Source organism: Microtus ochrogaster, chromosome 21 (genome assembly GCF_000317375.1).
Source record: "Microtus ochrogaster isolate Prairie Vole_2 chromosome 21, MicOch1.0, whole genome shotgun sequence".
In the NCBI taxonomy this organism is placed as follows: domain Eukaryota; kingdom Metazoa; phylum Chordata; class Mammalia; order Rodentia; family Cricetidae; genus Microtus; species Microtus ochrogaster.
The window spans coordinates 46,074,986-46,090,464 of NC_022022.1; positions in this window are offsets into that span (position 1 = coordinate 46,074,986).

Genomic DNA, 15,479 nt, shown 5'->3' on the forward strand with positions numbered 1-15,479 from the left:
GGGGAGCATGGCGTCTCTTTGAGGCATCTGCTCCCGAGAGCAGAGCTGTGGAGTCTGAGCTCACTTCCTCTTCCTCCCAGCATTCTGCTCTGTTTACTCCACCCACCTATGTTCTAAGCTATGAGCCCAAGCAGTTTGTTTATTACTTAACCAATGAAATCAACAGATTGATATATGACACTCCCACATCATCTCTTGTCAGGAGCCAATTTCCTCCTAAAATCATTGCAGGAACCATCACCCTGGGGAGTCTACAGAGAACCCCACACCCATAATTGTGTTAGGAATCGTTCTATTGACAGAGCCTACCCCACACCCAAATTGGCTGATGGAGAGCTCTCTGTTAGCGGAACCCACCCCACATTCCAAACTATCTAGGGAACTAGGTGTGGCAACTCGCGACTTCTTGGCCTACAGTGACCTGACCGAAGATAACCTCCTGCCTACGTGACCAGCATGGACCACGTGACCAACGTGAACCACGCGGCGAGAGCCCAGGCCCCTGTGCCCATCCCCCAACTCCTTACCCTATATAAAGCTGTACCCCATCTCTAATAAACGGAGGCTCTGACAAATGTAGCATGGCCTTCTTCTTCTCTCTCAGCCCATATCTTACAGATAGTGCCTCTCCGGGACCCTGGAATAACTGAACTGCCAGACGGGTTACTAACCCTAGACTAGGTAACCTGCCAAGGCAATCAACACTCTCTCTCTTTTGCTCTCTCTCCCTCCTTTCCTTTTTCCCTCCCTCCCTCTCTCTTCCTTGCTTCTGATTGGCCAACTCAAGTGATGTCATTTGCTCCCCCACCATTCTATCCCTTTCTTTGCAGCTCTTGTTCTGATTTCTTGTTTTACTTTCAGTGCTACTTTCTTCTACTTTTACATTGGCACACCAAATTTGTTCATCCATCTTACTGAAAAATGCAGAGCTAGTTTTCAGCCATTTTCATCGTGTACCTGGAGCAGGACCAGGTGATGATCATTTTCTAAGGTCTTTGACCTATTGTGATCATTCCAGAGAGTTAATGTTTATCTTCTGTAGGGCCCTGGCCTCCCTTATTCCTGGAGTGCTTCTCGAGGACAATTTCTGGTCAGCATGACCAAGCATTTAACCCTTATTCCTGGGACGCATTCAGTTTCTAGTCAGATGACTAGCATTCTGTTGGTTCCTGTTTTCCCCTTGCCCCACCTGGTTAAGTTCCTATATTCCTCCTGCCCCGCCTGGTGGTTAGCCGCAGGGCATTCATTCTATTTGAGATATGGTAATTTCCCCACCTGCCTGGGTGGGGGTCCTTGTGCTGCAGTAGGTAGATAAGGGCTTCCCCAAGGCTGAATAAATGGCTTTCGGCTGATCTCCTTTCGAATGACCCAGGTCTCTCTGTGTCTTCTTTTCAATCTCCAGGCCCCTGCCCGACTTGCGTTCGGTACAGTGACGCGCGAACTGTACCGAGGGTGTAACACCAAATCGGGTGTTACAATCTTCCATAGAAAGGTCCTTCTGTCCCAACTGCCTTGCTTTTGCCTGAAATGCATGGTCTTCCTCTTAAAAATATTCTGCACCCTCCCTCTTGATTTTACCTCATAGTCACCCTTGGTTTTGTTTATCATCTTTGGGACTTGGCCCACACTACTGAAATCATTCTTCATGTGCTGTTAGTAATATAATGTCCACCTTATGGTATATATGTCTGTAATTTTCAATAGTGGTTGTTTTTTTTTTTGTTTTTTTTTTTTTACTACAACTAATAGTTTTCAACAGAGAGTTATATTGATTCAAAGTTGTCTTCTGTTTGGGGCACAAAGGTCACTGTGCCCACCGAGCCCTAGGGAAGCACAAATGTTAAACATGCAGGGACCTCTCCTCAATGGAGGAGCCAGAAATCCTGTTTTTCAGTCCAGAAGGCTGGCAGTGTTGCATATTGTATATATTGTTTATAGTATATTGTTAACGACCCAGTGACCTTTCTCTGTGACAGCAGACCTCACCCACCTTTCACTGTAGAGGCAGACCTCACCTGAGTCCCCAGAAGGTTTGTACAGACCCTCCCTCCCTAGACCTTTACCTTTAGCTACAGAACCCGCGTCCACGGGCAGATACACTTTGTAAAGCAGTTTCTAATTAGCCACAAGTTCAACTTTATTGTGCGTCTGGAATCAGAATGATTGTTGCCTGGAAACTTTGTCCCGAATTGTACTGTGTTTTAAATATGCTGGCAATGAACAGCCCGGTAACAGACGCTGAGAGTCGGATCCAAGTTGACAAAGTCCATCTGAGCTGAGTTTTAATTCTTGTCTTTTCATAGATATGCTTCCCTGCCTGGACAAGGTCCCCCTCAGTCATCACAAGAGGAGTTGAACTAAGGTTGAAACATTGGATGAATTTACCATAGTGACCGTCTTTTGATGTGTGTGGCTTGACTTTTAGGTGGCTTTGCAAGTCAGCAAGCCTCTCTGCAGAGTTAACTGTCACACAGCGGGTTGTCCAAGAGTTACCCTTCTAAACCTCAGGTTAGGTGTGATTGTTAGGTGGCCTGTATTTCTGGAACTGGGCAGTTTGTTTCAGAAGGAGCTTTCACTGCCAGAGTATTCGGGGAGATATTGCTGTCCCTAGAGACCAGGCAGTGACAAACAGATTGACTTTCCCATGCACTTAACTAAGCTTGTAAGTGTGACAGACTCTGGGCTTGGGGTCACAGCTCTGGGTATAAGGATGGACTCTGCCACTTAGCCGAAGGGTGACCTTGAGCAAATCCTTTTAGTCTAATCTTACCCTGTTTGACAGGGCCCGGAGCTGGGTAATGGTGCAGGAAGAGAACCTCATAATCTTGCCACTCGAGAGATGAAGCTGTGCTTGCCTGGAGGGGAAGGCCATCAAGGGCTTCAAACCACAGGCCTGTCTGTCCCCATGACTAGTTCATAGTGCTGTTGTAAGATGTACCCAGATACAGTGAAAACTGTCTCCTGACTTCTAAAACACTACTGAAATTAAGCATCCCCTTTGAGGCCAGCCTGAGCTTTAGACTGAGTTTTAGGCCAATCAGAGTTACAGAGTGAGACCTTGTCTCAGTAAAACCAAATCTTTTTCAAGGGCTGAAGAATGGCTCAGAAGGTAAAGATCCTTGCCACGTAAGGCTGTTGACTTGAGCTTGACCCCTAAGAATGCCCCCACTCCCTGAGGAAAGAGAGTACTGATGCCAAGTCCTCTGGATGGCATGTGCGTTACAGCACACTTGTGCTGTGCTGCCCTACACGCCACATGCATAGACATACTAACCACATACATAAATATGCTAACAATGAATGAAAATCAAAGAAACTCTAGGGCCTGGCTTCAAATAAGTAAGACCTTGTAAACTTTTCTAGTTTCTAAGGAAATTAATAGTCACTTTTTTTGTAAAAATTTCTACTTCAAAATTACAGGAAATTTTAAATAAAATATATTTAATTGCTTTTTTTCCCTTTTTGTTTGTAGACCAAAAAGAAAGGTTGGAAGCAAAGGAAAGACAACTTTTGTTATTTGTTCCTTTTCAGTCATCTGTTTAATAGGTTTTCAGTCTGACCTTCAGTCATTCTACATCAGGGCTTTGGGCTTTGGAAAGGTTTTGTAACAACTTGGTGTTTTGTTTTTTTTTTTTTAATAGTGACTCAATCCCAGATTTCAGTGCTAGCTTTATTCACTGCTAACCTCCCTATACTCACACTCTTTTCTCTCACTGTTGCTGCAATCACTCGGCCAGTTAAACACAGTACTTGTGGTGTAAGCTGCTATGTAAAGGTAATTGTTGTCATGCAAAAGCTAAACGTGTTGTCGCTTTGATGTGTTAACTCTATGGCCGCCCACTACCCAGCTCCCAAATAAATACATGGAGACGTATTCTTACTTACAAATGTGTATCCTTAGCTTGGCTTGTTTCTAGCCAGCTTTTCTAACTTAAATTATTCTGTTTCTCTTTAATGACATTTTATCTCTGGGCTTCTTACCTTTCTTTATGTTATTTCTGTTTCTTCCCATCTTATTCCGTGGTTGACTGTGTGACTGGGTGGCTAGCCCTAGCATCCCTCTCTCCTTCTCCTTTTCTTGCTGCTTCCTCTTCTGTTGATTTCTAGATTCCTAGATTTCTCCTATTTATTCTCTCTGTCTGGTCCTTCCATCCCTCCTGCCTGGCTATTAACCATTCAACTCTTTATGAGACCAATCAGGTGTTTTAGACAGGCAAAGTCTACAGCTTTACAGAGTTAAACAGATGCAACATAAAATAATAGAACACATCTTTGCCCAGTTAAAATAATATTCCACAATAAAAGGCATGATGCACACTGTGGTCTACTGGGCAGCAAGTAGCACAATCACTACTTCCTGGAAGCGTGTTAGATGAGTGTTATCCCAGGAAGTCTTGGTGCTGCTCTGGGGTAGACACAGAAAGGACTATCATAGTAAAACTGGATATGAAGAGGAGAGATGGAGAGTTCTGAGGGATGGGCTCATTCAGAACTCAACCCCAGGAAGGGAAAGACTTCATTGTAAGATGTGTGTTCTCACTGCCGGTGAGCAGGTGAGTTTTATTCAGAGAGTGTTTAGGAGGAGGCGAGGTTCATGACCTTCTGTGGCGTACCCACCCCAACTTGAAGTAAATGCTGTACTCTTTCACTGTGTTCTATTGATAGGAGCCATTCACAAAGGAAGGGACTAGACCCTAGAGTGCAAGGAATGTGAAGGAATGCCAGTCGTGTTTTAAAATTCTCACTTTGTGAACCGGTCATTTAATACCATTTGCACCATATTCTGCCTGTGTGTTCTCACCATGTACTTTTCACAAGAACATGGTACAGACAGTATTCCTCTTCTTCCTACGATGCAGGTCAGGGTTATCACATTTATTGGATAGCTTATTTATTAAGATGTTATTTTTCTCATAGGTTCTTTCTTTCAGAAAATAGTTTTTAAAAATGAATGACCTAAAGTATCTGTAAGAAAAGAGAAATATGCAGTGGACCTCTAAATTCCTGACACTATAATAAGTCAACTTGAGTTTCATTGCTGTGATAACTAATAACCCAAGATAGATCTGAAGTTCATCCAATCTGTAGTTTCACCAAAACAAGTAACTCCGACAAGAAAGGCTCATGAAATGAATAACAAGCAGGTTTGATCAATACTATAGTGTTTATTCTGCGTCTTAGGTCCAAGAGAACAATGTTGCAATGTTATTTCAAAGTGGCTAAAATGATTTATGTATGATGACTATCACAAGAAAAGTGATTGTAGTGTTTGTACTAGTGTGTACTCAATAAATTACTCACTAAAGGTTTTTAAATTCTGTGTATGTATGTGTGTGTGTCTCTATGTAGGTATGGTCACCTGAGTGCAGAACAGAGATATTAGACCCCCACCCCAGAACTGGTGTTACAGGCAGTTATGAGCACCCTGACATGGGTACTGGGAACCAAGCTTGGATCCTCTGTAAGAGCAGGTTGAGCTCTTAACCATTGAGCCATGTCACTAATCCCCATTGCCTCATTCAGTACTTAGTATTCTGTTGTATTAGTTGGGGCTCTTCAGGAAATAGAGCTAATATATATGTATAAACACACACACAAGTACACATGCATACACAAATGCATGTATTATAGAGGCTAATAAACTTGTGCTGCAGGTTCACAACCATCTATTCTTTGTAGATGAGGAAAAAGAAAATCCAAATTCCCCAGGATATACCACCTGTAAGTGGCAGGTGACCAGCTCCAAGCTTGGTCTCCCTGACCCAGTTATTTTGTTTTGAATTCACAATCCTGGATATTTATTTATTTATTTATTTATTTATTTATTTATTTATTTATTTAAGATTTCTGCCTCCTCCCCGCCGCCGCCTCCCATTTCCCTCCCCCTCTCCCGATCAAGTCCCCCTCTCTCTACTGGATTTTTTTTTTTGTTCGATTGGTTGATTAGAATGAAATTTCAAACACAATGTGTTGAATATATAGACTCATGGCATCTGACATTTTAGTCATTTAAAAATTATTAGGAATGGGGAGATGGCTCAGTCAATTGAATGTTTACCATACAAGCATGAGGTCCCAAGTCAGGATCCCTAGTGCTTGTGTAAAATCTAGGCAGTGACACATGTCTCCAACCCCAGCGTTGTAAAACAGAGACAGGAAGAGTTCTGGGGCTTGCTTATTGTAGAACTCCACACCACACTCAGTGAAAGAACCTGCCTCAAAAAATAAGAGGGGGAGTGATTGAGAAAGACACCTGACAGTGAATTCTGGCCTCCACACGTGTGTATACATATGCGTGTAACCTTCACACATATGTACACCTGCGCACAAACACATGCAAAGTAGGACAAGACAAAATAAAATTGTTACTAATTTATTAATATAAATATTTGTCTTAGTATAATTGGTAGTCAAGATGCCAAGATGGACTTTAAATGAGAATATATTTGACCAACATTCATCTGGATCTTTCCCTTTTGTTTTTCAGCATAATGAAAAAAAAAAGTCTAAGTCACCGGAGAAGTAATTTCGCCAATACATCCTCTTGCAAAGATAATATCACCTTTGGCACAGGTATACCTTATTTTTGCTGATGTTATTAGAAAATGACAAGGTCAGACAAAATGAGAAATTGACATGGTCCCAGTCTCTCCACTTTTTAATAACTATTGTCAAAAGAAATAATAATCAGATTTGAGCTTGTTTGTCCTTCAAGAACCTTTAAAATACTCCCTAGCAAGTTGAAAGGGATACCCAGAGGATACAGGAAAAGGCGGCCAGCCCTCCGAGTGCATTTCCTCACTCTGGTCTAGGTGCTTGAAATAAAATGTGTTTCAGTGCCTTGGACCCTGGCGCTAGAAAATGGTAGTGAATCTGGGGTCTTAACAGGGAAATAAGCACAGTCCTTCAAGGAGGAAATTCCTTTACAGCCTTCATCCCAAAGACTTCCCCAGACTCCTCTCTCAGGCACGATTTCAGGCAAAATTGTGACTGTTTGTCTAAGTAAAATTCTGGTCCTGCTGCTGGGTGTGGTTGTGGTTTGAACAAGTATCCCCAGAATGTCATATTAAAGGCTCAGTCCCAGCTTTCCATGACAACAAGTAGGAGGTGACCTTTGGGAGACGGGTCTAGCGAGAATAGTCACTGTGCAAGCACTCCTTGCTCTCTTCACATCTGCCTTGGAGTAAACACCTTTCTCTCTCATGACATGGAGTACAGCCATTGTCAAGCCCTAATGGCAGCAGGATCAAGCAAGCATCGACTGAAACCATGATTCAACATAAACCTCTCGACTTGTATAAGTTGCTCCATCTCAGGTGTTTGTCATAGCAGTGCAGAACTGGTTCACTCTGGTCTTCTCTCTCACATCCTTCCTGTTTCCCAAACCCTCATGCCCTTTCATCTCTACAGTTCACATTCTTAACCAAGGGGAAGATAAACTAGGCCCTGCAGATGAGTGATGTAGGATTATTGTGTTCTTTCCACCAGCCCTTATTTTAAGATAACACACAGGAAAGTTCAAAGAGCTCTATTTAGGCACCAGTGGGATTGAGGAAGATTTGCTGCAATCAGTGAGACCTTCCTTGGGTGGCTGGGGTCACACCGCTTTGAAAATGGGCTCATTCTCTCCTCTTCCTGACACCAAGGTCAGGCTTGCTTCTGTCTGATCTCTTTTCATAAAGGCTCTCAATTTTAGCTGTGCCCCTGACAACACAATGAGCTTTACTGTATACAGACTAGTGCTTTGTAGGTGGAGTTTTTTGTTGGGACTGCTGGTCTGCTCTGTCCCACCAGCTGCTCCTAAATAACTACATAGAGACTTAATATTAATTATAAATACTTGACTGGTGACTTAAGCTTGTTACTAATGAGGTCTTACAACTCAAATTAACCTATATTTTTTGAGATGGGATCATAATTTTGTAAATATAACATCAGCATAATCATAATCATTAATATTCAACACGAATGGTGCTTAATTCTAACAATAATGCCAAAAGATGCTTCAGTGACATTAATTAATTAATGTCATAATGACTAGTGACATAATGACTAGTGACAAGGTCATTATGGGTTCTTTCTTATTCCAAGTTCATTAAGAATGCTTACCCAAAGGTCAAATGATAAAAAGGTTGTTGTATGTACACGCACAAACAAGTGTGCACTTATTCCTGTTTGGGTGTTAGTGTGTTAGTGTGTATGGGTGAGAATGTGCACATGTATGTCTGGGAAGAGCCTTGGTGTCACTTCTCAGACACAGAACACCTTTTCTTTGGGGCCAAGTCTCTTCTTGTCCTGGAATTCTACCAAGTACACAAAGCTAACTGAAGAGCTTCCAGGGTGTGCTTGTCTCTGCCCTTCACCTCCCCACTTACAGGCCTGCATAAGAGTTTTCACTATTTGGGGGTGGGGGGATTTGAATTCAGGTCTTTATCCTTGTGAGACAAGGCTTCATCAACCAAGCCATCTCCCCAGCTCTGGGTCAAGCATTAGTTTCTAAAGTATTAATAGTCTTAACGCCACAAATGGACTGCACTGTCCCGTGCACTAACTGAAAAGGAGGAAGTGAGTTGAGCTCTCCTGTTCGTCTCCCTCTGCCTCTACCTGTAAGCCAGCAGCCCTCACCATCTCCCTCTGCCTCTACCTGTAGCCAGCAGCCCTCACCTCCTCAGCCCTCCCACCGTGAGCTCCAGGCCAAAATACCCCCCCCCATAGGATGCTTTTGGAGATCCCCATAGGATGCAGAAGGAGAAATAGCTAAGTGTGGAGGGCCAAAAATGTGAGCCTGTTCCACCTTGTCTGAAGGTCAGTGGGTTTGGGCTTAGTTTTGCTCTCTCAGGTTGTTAACAACAGGTGTGGCTACAAGCACTGGCCTAGGGTGTGGTTAATTAGTATTCTGAGTGTTGAAGTAGACCCCCTCCACCTGAACCAAAGGACAGAGAATTCAAGCCTATCTCTTGTGTCATGCCAATGAAGCCTATTGCCTCTCCACCTCCCCTTTTAGAGTGAAGTACATAAACCTGTGGAAGAATAAACATGGTGAATTCAGTATTCAAGGAATGCCCCTCCTGATGCTGTTCTGTTTCTGTCTCTTATTTCTTCTGTGTCTGTTCTTTTCACCTGATAATTGTAACCTCACGCTCCTACCCTGGACCACGCGAGTTTTGTCGAAGCTGGTTTTCAACAACTATGACCCTTCCCTCTCACTTTCAACAACTACGACCCTTCCCTCTCACTTTCTTTTCCTCCTTGCTTTGATTGCTTCCTGTTCCTTTTATTGCCGTTTATCTGCCTGCTGGCCTTCAGGCTCATCTTATCCTGTGGCTCCCTTTCTCTGCTTTTATCCCCGTTAAGTCTGAGGTGCTACAGAGACCCACATTCTCTCCAGAGTGTGAGGTCAGCTTGCCCACACCCTCATCTCTTTGGGTAATGGGGAACTCCCTCCCTTCTGGTTTTCAGGGCCGGATATCTGGAACAGCAGGCTGGCTATGTCTACCAAATTTGTTACATTGAGTCAATTTGGGTCATCTTTGATAGGGAGTCTGTGGGACCAGCCTCAGTTTCCTGCTAATAGTTGTAGTCAGGAAGCCTGTAAGGGGCCAGGCCAGGGCATCAAAGGACAGCTCCGCCCGGTTGTCCAGAGGTGTATACTTTGTACCAGAATGAACAGAAGAAGTAAAGGGAACTTCCCAAGGAGCTGTGAAATCAAGAACCAAAGCAAGAATAACAAAAACAAAGAAATTTTGCTTTGAGGATAATTTTGTGTCCTCAGCTGAAGGAGCTCCCATGTCCCTGTGTGTGTGTGTATGTGTATGCTCACACTCACAAAGCAGCCTTGCTCAGACCCAAGACCATCTGAGAGCTTAGTGAACACACTTGTCCAATTCATACACCAGGAAACTGAGCACAGAGGAAGTGACCCAGCCAGGCAGAGGCCATACTTCTCAGGAACCCTCCTCTATTGTTTTGGGCTAAACCAAACTGTTGACATGGGGAAACTCCTCTGTGTGGCTGTATGCACGTGTGCACATCTCCCGCCCGGCCCTGCAGGAGGGCTCTCAGCGTTGTTTTCACGGAAACCTTCCTACCTGCTCAGTGGGTTAAAAAGAACTGGAAGGGATCCAGTATATCTAGGGCTTGTCTTTGGCTCTGCCCTGAACAGAAGGGCGAGCAAGCATTGTACTTCACAGCGTCACAGAATGACTTGAGTCTGAGGTTCCTCGGAACACTCACCCTGAAATGTCAGTCTCCCCACCTTTGCCTCATCATCTGCTTTTGCTTCCATACCCCAGTTCCCGAAAAAGGCCTAGATATGTCTTTCCATTTTCAGCTTGCCAGCTCCTTGCTAACTGGCAGGAAGGAGGCAGAGGAAGGTAGGGCCACAGGATTTTCACCTGTTTCTCTGAGTTTTGAGATCTGCGTGGAAACCAGCTACCTTCTTATGACATGTTTTGGCATCCGTAGTCCAAAGCTTACGAGTGAACATAAACCTTTGATAACATCACAACAATTTCCTTTCTGTTTTACTTCCTTGTAAATTAAGCTTGTCTAGATTTGTGGGCTGTCGTGTAGCGCAGTGTAGTGTAGTGCTGAGATTAATGAGGACAATGTGCAACAATTAAGCCAAAGTCATTAGCACATTCTCTGCCTCAAACGCTTAGCATTTTCCCAGCGAGAATCTGAGAAATTAACTCAGCAATTTTGAAATGTATGGAATTGTTGGCTCTATTGTGACAGGTTCCACAGAGGAGGACAAAGCCCTCCTGACTCTGACCATGGATCTTCATTTTCCGAGTCCTTTGAACAGACAGCCACCATCTCTGTGAGATCCACCGTGCCTGCTTATTGCCAATCATCACAGAAGGGCCTGGGGACTATTGACGTTCTCTCATGGGGGAGGGGAAGGGTCACTAGACTCACCCGAGACTTCAGCTACTCCTCCAGTTCTGCCCTAATTACACAGCTGGGGGTGAGGAGAGGTCAAAGGAGGATCTAGAGTATGTAACTTAGGGGAGACTAAGGCAAGGGCTCCACCTACGTGTCCTGGAGGGAGACTTTCCAGTGTGGGTGCTGTAGGGTCACCCACAGTCCTGCCAGTGTCCCTCACCCATGTGCTGTAAGTAAGCCACCAAACCCATTGGCACCCCAGGGTGGACTTGGGTAAAACCTTACTTTGTTTTTCCCTTGAGCCCTTGTAAGGAGGGCAGGTGGTGTTTGTGTCTCCCTGGCAGAGGGATTCTCCCAGCACGTGGCTACGGTGAAATAGTCCCGCAGTGAACACGGCACATATGCTGCAACTACACGCAAGTCTTCATGAAACAGATCCAAACTGGGTAAGGACCAGAGGATGGGCTTGTCCCTCACAAGGTAGTTCTGTTTTACCTTGTGTTTTTCAGACAGGCCATGTGGGTCATGTACCTTTTCTTACACCCCTCATCATTGGTGCAGGAAAGATGGCTCAGCTGTTAAGAGCACTGCCTGCTTTCCCAAAGGTCCTGAGTTCAATTCCCAGCAACCACATGATGGTTCACAACCATCATATAGTGAAACTTTGTGTCCTCTTGAGGGAGTGATCTGGTCAGTCGTTCTCATCAACTTAGACCATGAAACCCAATATGGACAAATTCAACAGAACCCCATACATGGGCTGCCCATGCCTGCTTCAGCATCGCCAAAGCATACATTTCATTTTTTTTCATTCTTTATTGTCTGGCTCTGCCTGAGAAATACCTGTCCAGATTCCTGCTCATGTTTCCTCCCCCATCTCTCTTTTCAAAGCTGGAGGTTGAACCGAGGGCCGCACACGGCAGGCAGGTGTGCTCCCCCTGAGCCCCAGCTGCAGCCCCTCTGTTCAGTATTAAAGTCGGGTGGTTTTATCTCCTTCAGTCTAATGCTCTCCTGGCTGAGCCATTTTCATCCATTTGCTTTTTGTTTTCTTGATACTGAGTTACTGAAGTTCCTCGTGTGTTTTGACTACTAAGTCCTTATTAGAATGATGGATTGCAAATGTTTCTTTCCATCTGTGGGCTTTGGCCTTGTACTGTTGATAGTTTTGTTTGGGGCTCAAAAGCTTTTTATTTTCTTATAGCCTCATTTTCAGTTTTTGAGATCTGACCTTTTGGTATCAAATAAAAAAAATTCCCTGGATGAACAATGGGGAATGCTTCACCATGGATTTTTTTGTTATTGTTATTGTTTGTTTGATTGATTTTTTTTAAATTTTACAGTTTCTGTCTATATGTTTAGGTTATTTATTTTCAAATTCATTTATTGTGTGTGCTGGTTAGGTTAGTTTTGTTGTTGTTGTTGCTATTTTGTCAACTTGAAACTAGAGTCATTTGGAAGAACAGCTCTAACACCAGGGACTTCCCAAGTGTTTTTATTATGTTGCGTTATCTCCCCTGTGCCCAGTTTGTGACAATGGTTTTTTTGATCATGAAAGAATGTTGAATTTTGTCAGTTTTCTGTAGTTAAAGAATAAACCACATGGCTTTTGTTTTTCATTTTCTTAATGCTATATAATATATTTATTGTTTCTTATGAAGACGTAATATTCATCAACTTTATGGGTGTGCATTGTGCTGACTCAATCTATGTACACAGTGTAGAACAATTGCACCAGTTCACTTATGAACTGTGCAGTTCAATTTCTCCAAACATTGGTCATTTTTAAACACATCTGTTGACGTTTCAAGTTGCTGCCCTTGCATCTCAGATATTTTTCCACTTGATCACAGCAAATGGTCCATTCAATGTGTGTGGGGATTGAGTTTGTTTAGTGTTGGAATATCTTATACCTCTACTATTGAGAGCATCAGCCTGTGGCTTCCTTTTCTCAGCCCGTGCTTGTCTGGCTTTGCCATCTGCTAAGGCTGATCTCATTGCAACAGTTTGAAAATACTTCGTCCTCTTTGATTTAGAGGTGGGGTAGAGGAGTGGAGAATTCATGTTAGCTCTTCTGTGCATTGATGGGTAGAATTCAAGAATGTACCCATCATGATCTGAAATCCCTTCTCTCCCCTCCCTCCACAGGGAGATGTTTTATTATGATTAAATCGATTTGTGCATGGTTGGTCTGCACAGATTTTGTTTCTTCACAATTAGATCTTGGAAGGATATCTGAGCATAGGGATTTATCCACTTCTGTTTCCTGATGTGTTGATGTGTAATTATTTAACCTCATGATGGTTGGTGTTTCTGTGGACTCTGATGACATACATATTCTTTGTTTAAGATTTTATTTGAACCTTCTCTCTCTTAGTTGAGCTAAGTAAGAGTTTGCCATTGAAACGATCTGAGACCAGCTCTTCATTCTGTTGGGTTTTGTGCAGTCCTTAATTTCTGCTTTGTTTCACCCTTCTTGGTGGCCACCAGCTTAATTCCTTTGCTGGTTCATTGAAGAGTGGACACTCAGCAGTTTGGGTTCTATTTTCTTTTTGATGTGAACACTTATTTGTATAAAAACTTCTAGAACTTCTGCTGCTCCCACAAGTTTTAGTGTGTTGAGCTTCCATTTTTGTTGGTCTCAAGACAATTTTTTTGTTTTGTTTTTTTTTTAAGGCAGTATTTTGCTGTGTAATAGCCCTAGCCATCGTGGAACTAGCTATAGTAGACCAGACTGCCCTCGAACTCATGGAGAGCCACCTGCCTCTGCCTCCCGAGCTGGTATTAAAGGCATGAGCCACCACTGCCAGGCTCAAGATAATTTTTAATTTCCTTTTCAGTTACTTCATGACCACATTGCTTATTCAGGAGCCTGTTGCTTATTTGTGACAGACAGTCCCTGGCACTACCTGGGGGCTTTGTTTCTGGGAACGCCTGGGGAGTACTGAAGCCTGTGGCTGCTCAAGGTCTGCATATAAAATGGGGTTGCGTTTGTGTCTGGCCTGTGCGCATTCTCCGTGTTCTGTAAACAACGACAGAAGTGATGCTGCAGTGTTTAGAGAGTAAAGAGCCGAATCAAAGTCTGCGCATGCTCAGGACTGATTAGTTACTATCTTTCTTTCTTTTTTAAAAAAATATTATTTCTTTATTATCTTTATTTTATGTGCATTGGTGTTTTGCCTGCATGTATGTCTGTGTGAGGGTGTCAATTCCTCTGGAACTGGAGTTAAAGACAGTTGTGAGCTGCCATGTGGGTCCTGAGATCTTAACTCAGGCCCTCTGGAAGAGCAGCCAGAGCTCTTAACTGCTGAGCCATCTCTTCAGCCCCTAGTTACTATTTTTCAATCCGTGACTGATTCCAGTGTACGGTTACAGAGGGCTTCTCACGTAAATTGTCTGAAATTCCTCCTGCTCCTGACGTTTAATTCTATAAAGTGTTTGAAAAGGCCCAGTGTTGGTAGCACAGGCCTTTAATTCCAGCACTCGGGAGGCAGAGGCAGGCATTTTCGTGAGTTCGAGGCCAGCCTGGTCTACTAGAGCTAGTACCAGGTCAGGTACCCTGTCTCGAAAACAAAACAAAACAAAACAAAACAACACCACCAAAAGTGTTTGGAAAGAGCTCTTTCATATGGCTTCAGTCTTCTTAAGATGTGATCTTCCCTGTAGAATGCCCCATGTGCATTTGAGAAAAATATGTTGCTGATTTGTGAGACGTGCCGTAGATATTGGCCAGGTTCATTCCATTGAAAGCACTGCTCAAGTTGAGTATTTCCTCATTAGGTTTTTAATCTAGATGATTCATCTGCTGTTGGAAGTGAGTTACTTGAAGTCTCATAACAATCCGTCTCTCCCTTCAGTTTCTATTTCTTCTTTAGGTATACATACACATTTTTTTATTCTCTTAGGTATACTTAAAACGTTTATATTCTCCTGAATTGATGCCTTCATCATTGTATAATATCTGTCTGTGTCTCTTCTGAACAGTTTTTGACTTTAAATCCGTTTGACTGATCTAAATATACATCGCTCTGTTTGCTTGGCCTTTCCCTTATGTGGAGAGTCTTTTACCGACTTTTGCTTTGGCCTGTGTGCTCTTACACATGAGGTAATGTCTTGCAGGAAGCCTGTAATTGAGTCATTTTTATCCTTTGAGAAGTTAATCTGGACACATTGAGTAGGCAAGGACTTCGTTGCTATTTTGTTACTGTTTTCTGCTAACTTAGTAGATATTTTTTTTTCTTCCTCAATTGCTGTTAATACTGTGGTTTCGTGGTTTTCTGTTGTCCAATGATTGTAATCTCTGCCACTCAAGAAAAAAAAACTGTGTTTGTATGTGCTTACACTAGTGATTTTTCCCCTGCGGTCACTGAAAGCCTCAAGCAGAACTCTTTGTGCTTAAAGTAGCCACTTCAGGCTGTTTAATATCCAGTCTAACATCCATTAGAACACAATATAACTCTCCTATTGCTCCCTACGTACACATCTTATGTTCTTAAAATAATGATTTTATGTGCATGGCTGCTTCATTTGCCTGCCATGTGTGTACACGGTGTCCTTAGATCCAGAAGACGTGTTCAGATACTATGGAACTGGAG